Source organism: Capsicum annuum, chromosome 7 (genome assembly GCF_002878395.1).
Source record: "Capsicum annuum cultivar UCD-10X-F1 chromosome 7, UCD10Xv1.1, whole genome shotgun sequence".
In the NCBI taxonomy this organism is placed as follows: domain Eukaryota; kingdom Viridiplantae; phylum Streptophyta; class Magnoliopsida; order Solanales; family Solanaceae; genus Capsicum; species Capsicum annuum.
Genome location: NC_061117.1, coordinates 215,734,591 through 215,742,686, shown reverse-complemented (window position 1 = coordinate 215,742,686; position 8,096 = coordinate 215,734,591). Strand labels below are relative to the sequence as shown.

The 8,096-nt window shown below is 34.9% G+C and overlaps 1 long non-coding RNA gene across 1 annotated transcript in view; it reads right to left on the bottom strand.

Moving 5' to 3' along the window:
• LOC124900115 overlaps positions 1-3,558 on the bottom strand; it is a 7,499-nt gene extending 3,941 nt beyond the window's left edge. The window contains exon 1 of the long non-coding RNA XR_007057859.1: positions 2,825-3,558. This is a non-coding gene — a long non-coding RNA (uncharacterized LOC124900115). The remainder of the gene's footprint in view (positions 1-2,824) is intronic.
• Between the last annotated feature and the right edge of the window lie 4,538 nt (positions 3,559-8,096).

Below are 8,096 nucleotides of genomic sequence, written 5' to 3'. Positions count from 1 at the left end.
ATTTCAAAAATAAGGAAGGTAAACCATATTACATACAATGATATTGTATGTAACTTAAATCCTTTTAAGTTATAACTAACACCACATCTCCCCTTTCTAATGCTTGTTATAACTACAGTAGCCCATGATATATAAACTTAACTTGCAAGAACCTTACATCAATGGTTCAAAAAGTACGCTAATGAGCAAAATAGTGGAACCTCACCATTCCAAAGATACTGAAAATAATATCAAAGCCTCCATTTCCAACTCTCCAAGACTCCCCCAAAAGGCACTAATGAACAGACCAAATTGACAGTGGTTGCAGGCTCGTATCTTGTATTTTAGAGTGGCGTCAAAGATAAAATATAGTCGGTATTTTAGTGTTATTTAGACTTCTTGACAAACATTGATGGCTCGATTAGCAAACTACCAGCATCATAAACTCCAAGCAAAGGACAATTTCTAGGCAAAAGAGATCTAACATATCACTTTCACAAACATCACAGCAAATCTGAACGTATATGAGTTCGAAACTAATGTTTAACTCCCACAACATGCGTAGTCTAGGTAAAGATACAATCCATGTTCATAGAATCCTTTAAAGCTATCAAGTGAGCACAACAATTTCAATGAACTCAATATCTTTGAAAATATAAATATACTACAGAAGTTTGAAACATGATCCAGATTTAACTCCATGGACACACGTTTATTTTTCTTCTGAGGATCCTGTAGTTTCCTTTAAACGACACAACATTTTCAAGTTATTTTGCAAGTTGATCATGTAGTGACACAACAACAGAATATATATTTGACCCAATGTGTAGTCACATTTATGCGTTCAAGCAAAAGAAGAAGTTATAACATTCCATGATCGAAAGCAAGCTTTCGTCAAATCTCAGACCTTTTAAGAATCCTTCTGTAATAAGATCAAGCAGTCAACATATTGTAGGCCAAACAAATACATATTCAAGTGATCCATACCACGTCTAAAAGAGAAAAAAACAACCAAATCGATGTCAAAACGATCTCAAACATTTTGTTGTTGAATATATTTGACAGCTAAGATGAACTAGATTAGTAAGTTAATGAACTTTGTATTTTAAAAGAAATCAATCAACCGATACATGCAAATATTATAAATGACAGGAATAAGGGAAGAAACCGGCTTTACTAAAGTGTAAGGAAGGGGGGGGATTAGCTTCAGATTTTAAAATGACAATCCGAACTATAAACAATTTGGCAAAGATTCATCGAACAGCTAATATGTGAAATGTGAATCATTTTTGTTCTTATACTATTCTGACAGTGATTTGAACCCATATTATCAACCAACCAACGTACACATTTCATATTCACTTGTAAACAGCCTCTATGGTATAAACGAGATAGAATAGGTGATGAACAAAACAAGACGGGATAACTCACATACTCTTTCTAGAACTCAATCTACAAAAATAACAAGTAGGACACTAAAGACGTTCACTGGACAGAAAAATTTTAGAGGAGCATGCTGCCCTATAGAGATGTCTATGGCTTATCTCGACAAACAAAATTTCTACAGCTTGGTTAATATTTTCTGCTACTATGATATAAAATTATAATTAGATGTTGAAGAATAGTTAAGACACAGGAAAGGATCCTGGCGATAGGTTAGTATATCATAGAGTGTTTCCAGTTGGGACACTTTAAAATGTTAGCTAAACAAAGGTAAAACACAAGTACAAAACTACAACTACAGAATATAAGGCATGAATGTCATTGTTGTTGGTTTACTTTACAGAAAACAAACAACGAAAACAAAGAAACAAAAAGAGAAACAGTGAAACAAAAAGTGGCTGTAATAAATGAGGAAAATCAGATTATGCTCCTTAACTCAAAGAAAGTAACCAGACACACCAACAAGGTGCCTAATGGAGCATAGCCTTCCAAGTCTCCACAGGATCGTATTCATTAATAAACAACAAAAGGGGAATGGGTTATTCATGTATGGAGTATTTTAGGTATGAAACGGACACATACAGTAAAACGACAGAAACTTAAGATGAATCTATATTTGATTCTTAGGTGATACTAAAACGGGGTAAGCAACATACATACAACACCATTTTTTATAGAGTCTACGACAACATTTCAAATTTTGGTACGACTTCACACAAGACGACATGTTCACGAAATCTAGACGAGATAACAGAAAAGATGGTGAAAGTGAGATGGAAGAGCAAATTCGTACGTTTAGACGTAAAAGAACTGTATGTTGAAATAAAGGTCAATCAAGTCAACACATGTTCTTGAACTCAATTTGCCAGAAAACAGATAACAACATCAATCTAGTTTAAAGCCAAAACCAATTTACGTATTCACAGAACAAGAATAGACCGGCTGGAAAGTGACAGAGACGAGATAACAAGATGAATTTTACATAGTAGATCAACATACTCTTTATTTTCGACCAGACACAACCTTTCCAATCCATATTGTTGTTTACTCTAATCTACATATTATTGCACATTTAAAGTACAAAGCAAACCCCACGCAGTGACCAAGTTGAGTGAATCAGAAAGCCAAAACAAATTATATTCATGTATCTAAGAGAGAAAAAATGAATAACGACTTGGTTAACGACATTACTCTGTGATATAAATGGCAGAACTTAGAAAAAGGATTTAAACACCAACACACTTATTCCCCAACATGTAACTACGCCAAAGATAAACGTGTTGACGAAATAGTGACACATAAAGAAATGATATGAAAGCCAGTAATCTAAACAGATTAGATTGAGTCTTCCCATAATAAGGGTCGAATGACATAAACAAAAGAGGAGAGAAAGAGGGCTGACTTTGTGTGGAGCAGCGAACTAGGGGGGCTCCTCATCGAAAATTTGAACTCGAACTCAAACTTCAACTTCGAAAAGAGAGAGAGAAAACGAGATAGAAATAGTAATACGAACTAATTGTAATATCTTCTTCTGATTTCCTTACTTGGTTATTCTTGTTTTTTTGCTTGCTTTTCTTGCTCCCCAAAAATGAGAGCCCAAAGTCTCTTTTATAGCCAAATTTGAGGAGGAGTTTGCAACGGTCCTCAAGTGAGGCCTTAAGAATTCAAATTTAGATTCTCAAAAAGACCCCAAATTACAGAGTAAAATTGGAGGCAGGAAAAGGACTCATCTTCCCCATCTTTGCTGGCTGATGTAAAAAGGGGAAAAGGGAAATTTGGAAGCTCCCTCTTTCAGACTCATAAAATCAGGAGGTTAACAATCTCAAACCCAATGGACCTTCAACTTTTCAACTTTGCAGCAGGGGTCGCAGGGCAGTGGAAATCTCTTTAGGGTAAATGCTATTGAAATGATATAAAGTTGAAGGATTAATTGCAGGACTAATGGAAAAGTGGAGGATAAGGCTGAAGACCATCGGATTTTCCATTATCCGGTGGTCTAGTAGAATATGCTGCTTACAGAAAGGAAAAGGAGGGAACCCATATATTTTTTTGTTGATGTCTGGTTACATTTCAATGATGGAGAAAAAGTGAAGGGTTAGGGTGATAAGGGTGTGACGGACGATGGGCCAGGTCGGGTACGGGGGGCAGATGGGTTTTGGGCTAGTTTTAGCTAAGTTTAGGGGGGTTTGGGTATTTGAAGTTGGGCCATTTTAGTTTTTAGGTTTAAAAAAGGATTTTTGGGCTGAAATAAAATAAGAAAATTGGCCCAAACGGATAAATGACTTAATTCTTCCAAGTCAATTTTATTTGACTAATTTAACGATGCTTATTTGTTCACTTAATTTAACATTTATATATATATATATGTGTGTGTGTATGTATGTATGTATGTATGTATGTATATATATTATCTATATGTATGTATGTATGTATGTATGTATGTATGTATATATATTATCCATTTTAGAAAAAAAAGTAGTGAAATGACAATTTAAAATATATTTATTTATTACTTTCGAGCGAATTTATCAGATGCAAAGATAAGAAAAATATATTTTTCAAAGTATTAATGTAAAAAATAAGGATAATGTATTGAAAAAATATTTAAGAATTTTAAGCATCAAGAAATTAACTTTATAAAAAGAAGAGCAAAATTTGGGTGTCAACAACTTGTTCCTCTTAGATCAAAGATGATGAAAAGTGTCTTTGGGCGAAGATGTTAATGTGAACTAATTTTATCTCGATTGGTAAATTAGATTGATTATGGAAAGTCTACACCTGAAAAGGTAGACGGTAAAGCTAGAATTGGTACGATTTGTGATTCTGAATTCGACCTCACCCTGTTTTCTGAGTCGCTTACATATCCCGAGTTTGACGAGAATTTGGTCGATGTAATTCAACAGTTATGCTAAGTAAAAATTTTAAGAGAATCTCAAAATTTGTTCCAGTTTCAGATTTATGATGGCACTGGAACATGAGAATAAATTTGTGAAAAGATTTGAAGTTATATGAGAAATTTAGAAAATTGAGTCGAGTCGAGCTTTGATCGTCGACGCTGCTAGGGATGCTTGACATTCCGCTAGCTTAGCCTTAGTTCGCTACATAGAGATAGTTTCACGTTTAGGCTAAGGTTCCTATAAAACTTAAACTAGATAAAGCAATTAGTACATAAATAGTAAATGCATTCAGTGAATTAATGAAGATAACGCCTCGAGCGTCACTTTATGCAAATGTGGTTTTGCAAGCTGGAACAAAGCTTATGCAAAATGAAGTTTAGGGCGATGACTCATGTGAATGATGCCTTTCAGTGATGAAAATGAGGCCTTAAACTAAGTAAATTATGAACATGAGGCAGTTTTAGCCGAATGATTGATGGATAGAGGCTTTCCTTTAAGCCAATGATTTATGGAAAAAAAAAAACTTTTGCAAGCAATGGATTTCTAGAAAGCACTTGTTTGGTGAATTCATAAGTTTTGTGCAATTATTAGAAAAAAATTGTGCAGTGCATTTGAAAGTAATCGTGAAGTGCTATAGATGAGATTGAAAGTCATGCATAGTGCAAATAACTTAAAGCGATTGTGTAGTGACTTAGAAGAAAAATGAAAGACATACATAGTGCAAAATAACATAAAGCGATTGTGCAGTGCTTTGGAAGGAAATGAAAGGCATGCATAGTGCAAATAATTTAAACAATTGTGTAGTGCTTTGAAAGAAAATGAAAGCCATGCATAGTACAAAATAACTTAAACCAATTGGGCAGTGCATTTGTGCCCATGCAAAAACTATTAAAGTCATGTGCAATGCATTCTAAAATATATTAACACATTTGTGCATTGCATGTGCGGTGCATTTTAGAGCATATATTCAGAATAATTTAATGCCATGTATTGTGCATTTTAAAGTTATTTAAAGCGATTGTGCAATGTGTTTGTGCTTATGCAGAGCCATTATAGCCATGTGCAATGTATTTTAACATATTTTAAAGCATTTGTGTGTGTATGTGCAGTGCATTTTTGTAACACTCCGTATTCAAGTACGTGTATTGGCGTATTCAAGTACGTGTATTGGTCTTATTTATATAGAATTAATTTTTTTATTTTATTTATACTGGAATTTGCCCGTCGATGGATTCATGCAAAGGTTATTGAATAAGCTTTCCAACGATATAAAGATTTCCAAAAATGGATAGGTTTCGGATATAATCGAGCACGTTCGAAACTATAAAACGGTGGCCGGGATATTTGGGAATAGTAAATGTGCAAGAAAATTTCCTGCACACAAACTATTGAGGTCAACCGAATTTTTAGGGTAAACTTCACACGACCATAACTCCTTGTACAGGACGAACTGGGTAGCCTACATTATATGAAATGAAAGCCCTTTGAATTATCTTCCAACGATACCAATTTCACCCAAATCCGATATCGGAGCAAAGAGTTATGGTCGATATACTTTAGCTTATCAAAACAGTCCACCAAAGGACAGATTTGACATTATTTAAATTTTAAAGGCATTTTAGTCATTTCCTATTATATTATAGACGGGAATATGTGTATATATACATGTATATGAGTTCAAAAACTCATTTTCATCATCAATCATTGTGAAAGAACAAACCCTAGCCAAAGTTGACCTTTAAATTACTTTTGATTCAACCGTAGAAATTTCAAAGTAATCCGATAACTGCGTTTGTCATCTCGAGAGCTTCGAACGGCACCTATTATTTGTGGAAACAGGATTGCATAATCAAGAGGTGAATTCTAAGGTATGAATATTGTTTGCCTTTGTTCTTTTCCATATGTATATGTGTGATAGAGGATTATATATATTGGTTGTTATTGAAAGGTGATGGAAATAGGGTTATGGACTATTTTGCATGGTTTGGTTGTATTGAATTGTGGAAGTTGGATATGGTAATTGAGTTATGGAAGGTGGATATGGTGATATACTATTGAATTGATGATTATTTATGTCTATGGATCAATTTGATTTAATGGATTGGTTGGAAGGATAAATAAATTCAAACTTGATATTGGAGGATGTTGTATGAATATGCATGGCATGTGAATGTAATTGGAGTATAAGAGGGTTAAAGTGACACCCTTTATGGTGTAATTAAGTCTTACTACTTAACCATTAGTTTGGTGAATTCAAATAATTGAATTGTGACGTTTGGTTGCTAATACTAGATTGCTATATATGTTCATTGTTGTTAAGTAATCCGAAAAGACAGGAAGTCCATTTGGGACTAGTATTGAAGGTTGACAGTCAGGTATGTAAAGCATACTCTATACCATATCTTTGGTATGAAAGTGAACAATTGTTATACTAAGAAAGTTTCCAAAGTTATTCAATAACATGTGATCCATAATGGTTTTGTATGATGTCCTACGTTACCAATGAACTTGTTTCCACCCTAAGGCTCTCTTCTGGTTCTGGATAGCTGCAAAGACTTCTATGTTGGCATGGAGAATGCTTCCCGTTCGCTAAAAAAACCCCTATTGCAACACTTAACTATCCTTCAAGGGGCAAACTCCACCTATTTTTGAGCGGCGATCCGAAAATGAAAATCAATTTCTTCATACAATCCGTCTTGGTGTGGTATGGCAAGATAGCAGAGTTTCTAGTACAAAGTGGATATTTAGTGGCTCCAGGAGACTACGTAGAAGAAATCCGTCAAACAAAACAAAATTTAGCAATCCGCTTCCGCTTGGAGAACTTAAGCATTTTCTCATCCTTGAGGTGGATCGCAAGAAGGAAGGTCTGTTCTTGTGCCAGAAAAAGTATGTGAAAGTTTTGGCCTATACTTTTCCTTCTAAGGCTTCATCCCAGGAGAAGGGAGTTAAGGTAACAAGGATCGTTGAGTAATCCTACCTCAGGTATTTTCAAATCGAGATTCTTTAGCAGAAAAAAATAAAGTATTTTCTAAAACATTTTCACCCAAGAAAAATGACTCGTTTAAAAAACCATTGCTCTTATAAAAAAGCTTTCTGTTTTTCTGAAATGTAAGAAGCAAAAGAACCCGCAAGTCAAGGAAAAAGAGAGCGTGGATCAGATATAGAAAACAAAGGAAATCTAGGCCCTGTTTTCTCAAAACATCAAAACGATCTTGAAAAAGATTACGTGGAATCAAACACAAAGAAGGGTAAAAATAAAAAACATCCATTATTGTTGCTACGTGATTTCGGGATCAACCTCAATAAATTATGGTGTCACGGGCTGATCTGTAGCCCTCTCTGGGTGAGAGACTGCATGGAAAAACTCGATAAACGTCCTCCTATCCCGAGGTTAGAAATGCTTTCTAGTGCAATATCCTTAACACAGGTAAATCAGTCTTTCTTTTTATCATATGGTATTCATGTGGAAGAACTAGGCTAGAAAAGAATCCCTCATTCATTCATCAATTTCATTGCCTCTTCCTGTCCTAGGTGTGGACGAAGACCGAGACTTCTCTAGGATTTCTGCAAAAGTCTTTTTTATCTTGTAAATGCATTTTTTCTATTTAGAGAGAGGGAAAGTCAGTCGCTAATCGGTTGTAAGCTGAGACTTATGTCGCAAATAAATAGATACACTTGTTCATTGGTCTATGGTTGAGGGTAGAACATGTTCAGTGCCTCGCCCTTGTCTCCTTCACTGTAGACTGAGGCATAAGCACGTGCAAGGATAGTCCTCTG